The following is a 13,586-nucleotide window of genomic DNA, read 5'->3' as shown; positions in this document are numbered from 1 at the left end:
CTCCTTTAATGTCTTGTAAAGCAAAAAGCTGCATGTTTGTAGGAAACATCTATAGTTAAGGCGTTTTTACCTTCCATAAGATTTCACAAGATTTTTCAGAGTGAAAAAGTCAGAAAGTCAGAATCAGGAGAAAAATATGCACAGATTAAGCACTGTTTACAAGACAAAGCAGTTCTAAATAAATATATTGGTAAATTTTGATGTGAGAGGACAAAAGGGAATGGACTTTTTCACTGGAGGAAGAATTATTATGGATTATGGAGTCATTTTTGTTTATAAGCAATGGTTAAAGATGGATTTGTTTCCTACAAATCCACTTTTGTTTCACAAGATGTTGATTGATGGACTGGAGTGGTGTGGATTACTTGTGCATTATTGTGATGTTTTTATCAGCTGTTTGAACTCTCATTCTGACAGCACCCATTCACTGCAGAGAATCCTTTGGTGAGTAGTGTTGGGGAAGGTTACTTTTAAAAGTACTGCATTACAATATTGCGTTACTGGCTAAAAAAAGTAACTAATTCTGTTACATAGTTACTTTTTCGCTACTTTACAAATCTGGGCTGGGCTTACATGTTTGTTTTTAATATAAAAGGTTCTAATTTTGGTAAATATAAAAGCCCTTTCACACCAAAAAGTGAAATAAAGGCTAAAGGAAAAGTACATTCATGTCTGAACAGTAAAACACAGAAGAAGAAAGTTCAACACTCTTCAGCAATAAAAAAACAAAGCACAAATTTTAGTTTATCTAAAGTAATTTTTGCTTATTAGTATGATTGAATTTGACAGTCGAAGCTCAGCAGCAAAGACATTGGTTAATAAAATGAGATTAAATACATAAAGGATAACTGTGTTATTTAACATTTAAAGGGGTCATCGGATGCCCATATATAGCCGCTAAACTTGCTAACAAGCACATTATTAGGAAAGGTGATGGCAAAGATTCATAAAAAACCCCTTATACTCACTTCTGCTGTAAGTAAAGCTGGATCACAAATGATTTGCGCGAACATAGACGGATATATGTAGATCGGGAGGCGCATTCCCTTCACAAACAAACGTAATCCACTGCATCTTCAGCAGCTCAGATATTGGGAGTAAATGACGACCACTATGTTCATTATTACATCCAGCATCACAACACCTCAATCACATGGTGGTTGGACTGTTACAACTGATCTGAGTTAAGACGCTCATGTCAATCAACTATCGTGGGACCGGCCTCTGTCGATGTGATGTCACAACAGACAGACAACTGAGAATGGCTCGACTTAAAAAAGGGGATATTATTTTTACAGATTAATTAAAAACCACTGCATGGATTTTTATCATTATAGGGTAGATTTGTACATACACTGCCAACACACATTAATGTTCAAACAGCATGTAAAAGTGAACTTAGCATCTGATGACCCCTTTAATTCTTGCAGGTTTGCATCATATTCCGAGTTGCATTTCACTGTTCTGTATTCATTTTGAGCAATACTGATTTTTTTTTTTTTTTTTTTTTTTTTTTTTTTTTGTGAGATAAATTAATGCATGTTCACATTTATTCTAGAATGGCCTACAGGGTGAATACATTTGAATCAAATTTTCATTAAGCAACCTACTCATTTAATACACATTCCTAGTCGTATCAAATCACACCTATGCAGGTTCACTCTGAATTACATTACATTTCAGTGGTAATGTTTATTGTTGACGGTCTCATGCTTAGCAGATGTTTCAGTAATCTCACATTCATGTTCCAGCTTGACGCTCTTACTGTATGTTTACTCTGTTGCATCATTTAGTCACATTTGCATTTCTCCCCAAGACGTTTAGGAGAAACATCTGACACAAACGACATCATGAGCCCCAGTTCACTGCTCTACTTGTCTCCTGATGTTGGCGCTGCCTGATTGTGTGTGATATAATGTCTGTCCTGCTGACTTTGTGACTTATTGAGTGATGCTGTCACAGCTGTTGGCAGCTGTGAGATAGGATGGGTATCACTTCAGATGGGTATCGATCGCTCATCCTTCATCAGACAATCTACAGCTCAGAATAACTGCAGTAACAGTTCAACCGGATACATTCGCACAAACCAGTGACAGATATCTTCACATCAGATCAGTACACAAATCTCAAATACTAGAGATGCACGATATTGGATTTTTGCTGATATCCGATATGCCGATATTTTTTCATCTCATTTTGGCCGATACCGATACCGATATATATCATTTTATTTGGAAAGTTAGTTTTTAACAATAACTTATTTGTTAGGATTAAATAAATAGTAATGAGTGGTTTACATTCAATCCCTTCTTTTTCCTCAGTAGACTAGCATTATTTATGATCTGAATTTTGTAAATTAAGTTTACTTTTGCTATGTTATAAGCCGAACTTCGGATGCTTTCACTTTCGATTTTGCAATCTGAATACAACATTTCAAAACGAAAACAGAAAAGTAGAACTAAACTGGGTGACTGTGAGGGTGCTTTGCGGGACATGAACAGGACATAATTCATTGCTACAATTTCTTAATTCGTTCCTATGATTTATTAATTTATTAATTTGTAAAATGAGGGAACGAATTAATATGTAGTATTAACGAATTGTTAATTTATTCCCACAAAATATTTTATTTCCCACCCTCAATTTATCACAGTAAGAGATACGAAAACATGGATTAAAAGTGAATGACAAGAAAATAAACCTAAGAAATTAAAGGGTGAGACGGTGAGGATTTGGGAAAATAAAAATATTAAGTTATGTCGCAATTCGTGACCAACTGGCAAAACAGTACACTTTTTTTTGCACAAGAATACCAACATGTTTACCTTCTCTGGTTTAACAAGCGGTCTTTTACCCTACTCGAAAACCAAATCCTCAGTCCGCAATCTTTCCAGAATAGTCGCGTCCTTTTTGCCGTCACCGCCTGGCTCGTGCTGACACTACAAATACAAACCAGGCTCTACACCCGAAGCGCTCACAACGAAAACTACTCTTCGCGTGATCAGTGAAATCCTGAATATGCCACGGCTTTGTAACTCTGTAACCCGCGCTGTATGGAGCAGTGCGACCACGTCAAATTTTAACTTGCACATTTAAAAAAAAAAAAAAACATGTGACAGTTTTGATCAGTCTAGAGCCCTGCAATACAAAGGCATTCAACATGGAAAGAAAGTAATAGAAATGTAGTCACTAAGTCATGTTTAATTATAATTTCTAATTATTTTATATGGTGCACTTCGCTCTGACAGGGCTGCAGGACACGAACATAATTATTTCCTACAACTTGTTAATTCGTTCCTACGTTTTATTAATTTATTAATTTGTAAAATAAGGGAACGAATTAAAAAGTCGTATTAACGAATTCTTAATTTATTGCCACGAAATCTTTTATTTCCCACACGCAGTTTACCCGCATAAATGATCCGACAACATGGATTAAAAGTAAATGCCAAGAAAACAAACCTGCGAAATTAAAGGGTGAGACGGTGATGATTTGTGAAAAGAAACTATAAATATTATTAAGTTTGTGGCAATTCGTGACCAACCGGGAAAACAGGACACACAGCCGCTTATGGCTTTAAATGTATTGGCTCGAACGGCATGAATCCAAAAGTATGGTCGCTACTAACATTTGCCTGCTAACCAATTGTTTAACTTATAAAGAATGCTTTGTACCTCACTTGTGTCATATTCACGAAAAATGTTTCATATGAGCAACAGTGTGTTTTGCCGTTGCGCCGCCGAAGAAAGAGAATTCACTGACCGCGCGCCGTAATTACTTTTTATTTTAAATGCAGATCATGTCATGTGCAAACACAGCCATTGGGTTTCAAAATACAACAAAGAGCACCATAAAACCATTTAAAATGTGCATTTAGCGATCTAGTGACTGGATATGAAACAGGCAACAGTAAATTATCCCAAATGGAACAACGGCGCGTTTTCTCCTATAGCCGCTGCTGCCACTGCACGTGCTATTGCTATGCATCATTCTGTATGTGTATTCTCAGTTTAAATGCAGCGATCCAAAACAGTGAATCTACTCCTCATTCAGTCAAAACTTTGCTTCAAGAATGAGCCACACTGCTGACATGATCTAATCCCTAGCACACCCTTAGCACATGTGAGTTAACATATTCATCTTATCGGCAAAACATATCGGCATAATGTTTCATATCGGGCCGATGCCGATATTTACATTTGAAGTCATTATCGGCCGATTCCGATATCAGTCCGATAATATCGTGCATCCCTATCAAATACAATATGTGAATGCAAATACAAATACTTATCAACCAGAAGCTGGATATCAGCTTCAAAATACAAAATATCTTTAAAACCTCTAACTTGAGACAAAAATAAATAATCACGCAACAATATTAAAGATTTCAAACTTAAAATATGAAACAGTTCAAAAGCAAGCTTTCACAAGCCCTCTAGGATGCATTAAACTGCAATTAATCAATAAATGAATCTATATTTATCAGCATTCAAGGCCTCAAGTACAAGGCCTCAAGTACAAGGCCAGCAATCTTCAGACCTTAAGGATTTATCGTATTAAACTCTCTGTGAAAGCTTTGTTAAACCAAAATCAAAATTTGTCTCCACTATCTTTCTTTTCTAATTATTTTTTGGCACGTTTTATCCAATTAACCCTCTGGGCCTCTTTGTTTAGGAGTCACACTTGGCTCCTTCGCGGTCAAACGTGCCCGAAGCCTTGAAATGTAACTTTTTGTTTTTTCAGGAAAACCATTGTAAAATATTTTTGTTCAATAATATTTTTTGATTATTATTTAGAATTTTTAGGAGATTTTATGACAATTTGCAATATTTATACAATTTTAATGAGCTATTTTTCCCCATTAGAATTAATGTATATTTATTTATAAAATATTTTTATTAGTATTTTTCAATAAATGCAACATTAAAACAGAGTGAACGCTTTTAAAATCCATTTTTTGAAGTGATAATTGTGCCATTTGGTGTCATTAAAAAATAAAAACTTATTTGCATTTCCCATTCATTTCCTATGACCGGGAAGGAGCCAAGTGTGACTTTTTTTTGACTTTTTTTTTTGTGACCCTTTAACATATCCGAATCATGTCCATGATTTTTTTGCGTGTTCACATAGCTAATGCAACAAAAGTCACAAAGTGTAATATCATTCCGATGAAGCTACGATTTTTAAAATTTTAAAATATTTTTCGGTCAAAAATGGGTGAAGGGGCCCAGAGGGTTAAACAACTCATACTGCTTGGAACACCGAACACATCCAGAGTAAACAAATAACTCCAGCTATGGCGTTTTCATGTGAATTTACACACTGTATGGCTTCAGTTAACACTCATTCGTGCTGTAAATGAATTTTCATGCTTCATCAGATGTACAGCAGCACATTATAATGAGAGATTGGCAGCGTTTGTAATTCATGAACCGGTAACTCACGTTTCTTGTCAGGGTTGGCCGCAGCAGAAACGTCCATCTTGCCATCTAGCGGTGACACGAGACACAGCAGGTTCATGATACCTCGCTCCTTCCAAAACCCCGCCCTCCAAAGACGTCTCAGCCAACGGGATGTCGTGCGACAAATGATTGACAGACAGAGAGCGGTTCTGATTCGCTGTCCCACAGACAGGTTTGAATGTCTAAAAACACGTATTTTAGTGATAAATAACAGGTCTTAAGGACGTTATGACTGGTATTCCAAAAATAATCGCTTCCAGCAGCTTTAAAGGTCAGAGACGAGGAAATGAGAAAATAAAAAAACATTCATACAGACCCACAGCAAATTATGTGATATCAGAGCAGTCTTGCTTATAAATTTCTAAATATCTCACCTGCCTAAAAAGGTAAGAACGTTTAAATCATGTTTAAAATTTACATTGTTTAAAAGTTTAAAAGTTAGACTGGCAAAGTGGCTTTAAAATCAAATAGAACAAATAATTTGATTTTTTTTTAAGATCTTTATTTAAAATGGTCTATTTTCATGACAAGAACAGGGTAAAATCGATTAAAAAATAGGTTTATAAACAAATTAATAAACATTTAAATGGAGATTAAGAACAGACACACCAGATATATTAGAAATCATTACTATACATTTACAGTAATGAAAATAATAGATGATGAAATAAAAAGTGAAAAAAGATAAAGAAAGGTCTACTTTCATTGCAAAGAACAGGGTGACATCGTATAGCCTAGAATTCGTGAATCATTTCAGCTCCAGACGCGCTCATTGTTCAGATCGGAACTTTGCAGCGCGTATCGCGAATCATTTGATTCAGATCGGAGGTAAGCGGGTTCGTGAATCTTTCGACCGATATCGCGAATCATTTCAGATGTGGACGCACTCCGAAGTTTCGATCTAAATAATGGTTCGCGAATCATTATTCAGATTAGGACTTTAGAGTGCGTATCGCGAATCTTTTGATTCAGATTAAAATTTGGGAGCGCGGTTCGCGAATCATTTGATTCAGGCCGGAACTTCGGAGCGCGGTTCACGAATCATTTATTTAGATCGGAACTTTGGAACGCGATTCGCGATTCTTTTGATTCAGACACGTAATTTCGGAGCGCACATTGCGAATCATTTCATCTTCGGGTTGTTTACTAAGCCCAATATTAAACATATTGTATAGTTTATTGGGTTATTTTTATGAATTGAGACTGAGATATATATACACACACACACACATATACACTATATATATATATATATATAAATATATACAGTGGGTACGGAAAGTATTCAGACCCCCTTAAATCTTTCACTCTTTGTTAAGTGCAGCCATTTGCTAAAATCATTTAAGTTCATTTTTTTTTTCCTCATTAATGTACACACAGCACCCCATATTGACAGAAAAACACAGAATTGTTGACATTTTTGCAGATTTATTAAAAAAGAAAAACTGAAATATCACATGGTCCTAAGTATTCAGACCCTTTGCTCAGTATTTAGTAGAAGCACCCTTTTGATCTAATACAGCCATGAGTCTTTTTGGGAAAGATGCAACAAGTTTTTCACACCTGGATTTGGGGATCCTCTGCCATTCCTCCTTGCGGATCCTCTCCAGTTCTGTCAGGTTGGATGGTAAACATTGGTGGACAGCCATTTTTAGGTCTCTCCAGAGATGCTCAATTGGGTTTAAGTCAGGGCTCTGGCTGGGCCATTCAAGAACAGTCACGGAGTTGTTGTGAAGCCACTCCTTCGTTATTTTAGCTGTGTGCTTAGGGTCATTGTCTTGTTGGAAGGTAAACCTTCGGCCCAGTCTGAGGTCCTGAGCACTCTGGAGAAGGTTTTCGTCCAGGATATCCCTGTACTTGGCCGCATTCATCTTTCCCTCGATTGCAACCAGTCGTCCTGTCCCTGCAGCTGAAAAACACCCCCACAGCATGATGCTGCCACCACCATGCTTCACTGTTGGGACTGTATTGGACAGGTGATGAGCAGTGCCTGGTTTTCTCCACACATACCGCTTAGAATTAAGGCCAAAAAGTTCTATCTTGGTCTCATCAGACCAGAGAATCTTATTTCTCACCATCTTGGAGTCCTTCAGGTGTTTTTTAGCAAACTCCATGCGGGCTTTCATGTGTCTTGCACTGAGGAGAGGCTTCCGTCGGGCCACTCTGCCATAAAGCCCCGACTGGTGGAGGGCTGCAGTGATGGTTGACTTTCTACAACTTTCTCCCATCTCTCGACTGCATCTCTGGAGCTCAGCCACAGTGATATTTGGGTTCTTCTTTACCTCTCTCACCGAGGCTCTTCTCCCCCGATAGCTCAGTTTGGCCGGACGGCCAGCTCTAGGAAAGGTTTTGGTCGTCCCAAACGTCATCCATTTAAGGATTATGGAGGCCACTGTGCTCTTAGGAACCTTAAGTGCAGCAGAAATTTTTCTGTAACCTTGGCCAGATCTGTGCCTTGCCACAATTCTGTCTCTGAGCTCTTCAGGCAGTTCCTTTGACCTCATGATTCTCATTTGCTCTGACACGCACTGTGAGCTGTAAGGTCTTATATAGACAGGTGTGTGGCTTTTCTAATCAAGTCCAATCAGTATAATCAAACACAGCTGGACTCAAATGAAGGTGTAGAACCATCTCAAGGATGATCAGAAGAAATGGACAGCACCTGAGTTAAATATATGAGTGTCACAGCAAAGGGTCTAAATACTTAGGACCATGTGATATTTCAGTTTTTCTTTTTTAATAAATCTGCAAAAATGTCAACAGTTCTGTGTTTTTCTGTCAATATGGGGTGCTGTGTGTACATTAATGAGGAAAAAAAAATGAACTTAAATGATTTTAGCAAATGGCTGCAATATAACAAAGAGTGAAAAATTTAAGGGGGTCTGAATACTTTCCGTACCCACTGTATATATATATCCATGGCAGTGACACAGGACTCTTCTGTCTGTCATTTTGCTATAATGACTGGCTGATTGAACATACACCTTTACATACACTGCCAAAGTCTGCTGTAGTCTTTCTGTTGTCTCTAACTTAGAACTTAGTAACAGCTAGTCATTTCATCTCTGTTAGTAATGGTGGCCTGGACAGCAATTTCAGCATTGTGTTTGAGCACATCCTGTCTGAGCACTTGCTTTAAGAGCTCTTCTTTGAGCTGAGAGCATTTTGGCCTTCATTAGCAGCCTTTCATCTGCCAGGTGAGAGATGTGTGCGGCTGCAAAAACGGTTCTTTTTTAAAATAAACAATTACTGTAATGTGCTTTCTGAATCTATGACAGTAAACAACCTAGTTTCTATGCTAGATAATGTTCAGTTCTGGGCTAGTGACTTAGTGCATGCACGTGACTTTGATGTTTTGTTTTTTTTTTGGTCCCTTGATTTGTTTATGAGATATATTCGTTTAGGAAGCAGAGTTTCGGAGAATCAGGCTCTAAGTTTAGTTTCAAATTTAGCTGTAGTGTTTTCATATGAGACAAAAGATGCCCAAAAATATGTTTCATATCTCTCTAAATGATGCATTAATGTTTACTGATACGCTTCCAAGTGCAATAACCTCCTTTCGCATAATGATGGCAAAATGTTTATTGTATTTCTTAGGAATGGTATAAAAGTTTAAATGGAAATGAGAAGAAAGACAAAATAAGAAAGCTACAAGACAAAAAAAACATGCATGGATCCCAAAAATCACAATCAAATTTTTTTTTTCTGTAATTAAAAGCTGTGTCCAAATATTTTAGTAACACTATAAGGTTTCATTTATTAATATTTTATAACTACATTATTTAACATGACCTAACAATGAAAATACTTCTAAAATATTTATTAATCTTAGTTACAGTCTTTTCACCTTATACTAATACATTATTATAATCAAAAGCTATATCTTATATTATTTATTAGACATGAGCTAACATGAACAAGCAGTTGCATTTTTATTAACAAAGATTAATATATATGCTTAATGCTCGTGTTAGTGCATTAACTAGCATTATTTAATGGAACCTTATTGCAAAATTACACCAATGTTTTTTTGATGCAAATAAAAATACATGTCCGTTCAGTACTGTATATCAAGTTACAGTCATATTTTCACAACTCACATGTCTTGCATAGTTTTTTGTCAAGTGGAAATGTTTTGTCAAGACTTTTTACTGGATAAATGCACAACTGTATTTCTGTCCATGTCCAAGATCCACTGCGGTTTAGTTAATACAAATTCAGTATACTTGAGAGGAATGACAGTGGCAGTAAAAATGTCTCTTCTGTAAACTCCTAAAGGAATAGTTCACCCAAAAATGAAAATAAGCTGAGAAATTTAGCATTACATTACTTGCTCACCAACGGATCCATTGCAGTGAATGGGTGCCGTCAGAATGAGAGGCCAAACAGCTGATAAAAACATCACAATAATCCACACCACTCCAATCCATCAATTAACATCTTGTGAAGTGAAAACCTGTGTGTTTCTATGAAACAAATCTATCATCAAGACTTCTTCATGTTTATTAAATAGTCATCTGGTCTAAATCAGGGGAGAAATATACACAGATCAAACAGTGTTTATGAGTGAAAACAGTCCGAAAAACAGTTCTAAACAAAAATGTTTTTGGATTTTGATGTGAGAGGACAGCAAGGACTAAGCTTTTTCACTGGAGGAAGTGTTATGTTATTATTTTTTAAGCTGGAAGCAACAGTTTGAAGTTAAAAACATCTTAAAGGAGAAGTCCACTTCCAAAACAACAATTTACAAATAATTTACTCACCCCCTTGTCATCCAAGATGTTCATGTCTTTCTGTTTTCAGTCGTAAAGAAATTATGGTTTTTGAGGAAAGCATTTCAGGATTTTTCTTCATATAATGGACTTCAATTGTGCCCCCAATTTTGAACTTCCAAAATGTAGTTTAAATGCAGCTTCAAAGGCTCTAAATGATCCCAGTCGAGGAATAAGGATCTTATCTAGCGAAACGATCGGTCATTTTTTCCGAAAAATAAAAATTTGTATACTTTTTAAGCGCAAAAGCTCATGTAGAACAGGCTCTGGGATGCGCATCCAAGGGTCGTTCTTAAACGATTCGTTCATTTTGAATGAATCTTTAATGTGACTCGCGAAGAACGAGTCGTCTGTTAGGTTCTGTACTGGAATTAGTTCACCTGTTTCGAGTCTTCGGGTTTTTCGAGTCGTTCGTTCATCTTATGGGGCTGTCACGTGACGCTGATTTTGCAAAAATTAACTAAATGACTTGAAAAAAGATTCGTTCATTTTGCTGCACGAGACTCAAAAGTCAGAGTCGGTAAAATGATCCGAACTTCCCATCACTACTACGAGTCACGTTTAAGTTCATCGTCTGTGTACTCCGGCTAAAAAAGGTATTGATTCTCCTACGACTTAAGAATCGTCCGACACATTGTACCTTTTTGTTTGTAAACAGCGTTTGACTTACTTGCACTTTCTTAGTCTTTGCGCGTTCGCTTTGTAAACACTGGGTCTGTAGTTCCGCCTACGTTCCGCGTGACCTTTCAACATGATTCAATGGTAAGTCGCGAACGCGCATGCATTAACCTGTGCTACACAAGCTTTTGTGCTTAAAAAGTATACAAACTTTTATTTTTCGAAAAAATTGGCAGATCGTTTCGCTAGATAAGACCCTTCTTCCTTGGCTGGGATCATTTAGAGCCCTTTGAAGCTGCTTTTAAACTACATTTTGGAAGTTCAAAATCGGGGGCAAAATTGAAGTCCATTATATGAAGAAAAATCCTGAAATGTTTTCCTCAAAAACCATAAGTTCTTTACAACTGAAGATAGAAAGACATGAACATCTTGCATGACAAGGGGGTGAGTAAATTATCTGTAAATTGTTGTTTTGGAAGTGGACTTCTCCTTTAATGATAGATTTGTTTCTTATAAACACACAGCTTTTGGCTTTACAAGATGAGGAATTGATGGACTGGAGTGGTGTGGATTACTTGTGGATTATTGTGATGTTTTCATCAGCTGTTTGGACTCTCATTCTGACGGCACCCATTCACTCCACAGGATCAGTTGGTGAGCAAGTGATGTAAGGCTGAATTTCTCCAATTCTGTTCCATGAACAAACAAACTCATCAAATCGTGTGTTGCCTGTGGGTGAGTTCATCTTCAGCAAATTTTAATTTTTGGGTGAACTGTTCCTTTAAATTCCCAGGCGAGTCTTTATCTCAGACGCAGTTGGAAGACGCCGTTCCCCGTCCATCTTCTGTATATAATGTAAATCACAATAATGACGAATGTCGCTAAAGTCGTTCCAAACATGCCGCTGCTCAACCATTTCCTGCAAACACACAAAACAATCACAGTATTAATCTAAATAATGACATTTTGATTTAGATTTTTAGGTAAACTGCTCCTTCAACAATTAGGCCACGTTCAGTGTCACTGAGGGCAACGGCTTGCTATCTGTAAACTCTTCTTGTTTGACTTTATATCTTTCATTTCTGCCTCAAAACAAAGCCGAACATGACAAGCGAGCTTCATAAACGAAGGCGACCTCCGCGAAGCATCGCCCTGATCTCTGATTTCTCTCTGCGAGGGTAAACAGACGGCTGTGGGCGAACGAGGCTTGTGTGTAAACCATGAGACAGCGGCAGGTGTTGTCCACAAAAGGACCGCTTTGAGATGGACCGACATCACGGGTCACGAGGTTATTTTTGGGTGCTTGTGAGTTTTAAACCTCATCAGTATTTGAATAAACAACAGCAAACACAGATGCCACGCTATCTGACTGCAATTATATGGCCTTGTGATTAGAGTATAACTTTCGACGCTGCTTTCCAGGAAGGCAGATAAAAAAACGCTTTAGGGAGATATCTGTCGATTAATCGTGAAATATATATGAAAAGACCCAGCTGGGTTTGTCAAGTGACTCTTTCCTGTTTAGATGAACAGGAATAACCCGTAACTCTTCTCTAAATATTTAGAGAAGGCCTATGACTGAGCCATATTTTGTTTACAGCCCGCTGAACGACTTCTATCTAAGCATGCTTTGATGCAAAACTACATTCTTTAAATAAATAGGAGAGATTACAAATACTGTGACGCAGAGGATGACACTTTCCCAGGTGTGAAACAGAGAAACAGAGATTTCTAGCAGGGGGAATCTGTGACGCATTCAGTTTAATTATTTCCTCTCTATCTTTAAAGAGGATAAACTCTGAATGCCAGTAAATCTACTTCAGGAAAAATACTGACGATTTCCTTACGGATGATAAGAGAGGCTCAGGGGGAAAATGGTACTTTGTTAACACTGTGTTTAAAAATAAATGTCATCAGAAAATGTGTTCAAAATGTGTTCGAAATGAATAAAACGAGCAAATGTTCCGATTCATTTAAATGAATCGGTTCAGATGAGTCATCTCAGTGAACAGGTTCATTTTGGAATGGAATATCAGCTTTATAGTATAGTACTGTCAAACCAAAATTTATTCAGATGCCTTCAACATTTCTCACATTATCACAGTTTATTTGCTATAGAAAATAAAGATATGACAAGAACTGTGTCAGAACAAATGCATCTTGATAATGTCAGGTAACTTTGATAGAAAGGTATGCAATGGATTACGATCAACCAAAAAATCTGATAACTGTTAGTATGACAATATTTACACAACTCTCAGTACTTTGTTGACCAATTAGCAAGCAATGCTTAATTTTGTTCAGTCTGTGGTATAAAAAGGTCGCATTAGCAATTAATCAAAGCAAAATATGATCAGGTCGAAGTGTCTGAAATATTTTTGGTCTCAAATTTTTATCAAATATACCATCATAATATGTCACAATTTATTTATTTTGCTATTCTCACTTACATAAATGAACTATAGTGTCCTGCACCCACTAGTAAAAAAAATATCTAAAATTATATTATACACATTATATGCTGTCTGATTAATTCTTTGATTTTATATAGTATTGTATATGCCTAGTATTGTCATAATAGTATATGAAACAGGAACAAATTGTCACATGACCTCACCTCATTTGCCACAGTGTGCTCTGTTGTGTATTGCACATTTAGGCAAATGCAGAAGGTCATGTGGGTATTTAGTGCATACAGATTATTTGCATACTGTACACAGTATGCACACTGTG

General features: G+C 36.9%; 1 long non-coding RNA gene across 1 annotated transcript in view; it reads right to left on the bottom strand.

The window, feature by feature from the left end:
• The window catches only part of LOC127172164 (uncharacterized), an 83,479-nt gene extending 77,999 nt beyond the window's left edge, over positions 1-5,480 (bottom strand). Inside the window, exon 1 of the long non-coding RNA XR_007828596.1 lies at positions 5,446-5,480. This is a non-coding gene — a long non-coding RNA (uncharacterized LOC127172164). The remainder of the gene's footprint in view (positions 1-5,445) is intronic.
• Positions 5,481-13,586: the final 8,106 nt, after the last annotated feature.

This window comes from Labeo rohita, chromosome 10 (assembly GCF_022985175.1).
Source record: "Labeo rohita strain BAU-BD-2019 chromosome 10, IGBB_LRoh.1.0, whole genome shotgun sequence".
In the NCBI taxonomy this organism is placed as follows: Eukaryota; Metazoa; Chordata; class Actinopteri; order Cypriniformes; family Cyprinidae; genus Labeo; species Labeo rohita.
The sequence above is the reverse complement of the archived record's forward strand: the minus strand, read 5'-3'. Positions and strand labels throughout refer to the sequence as shown.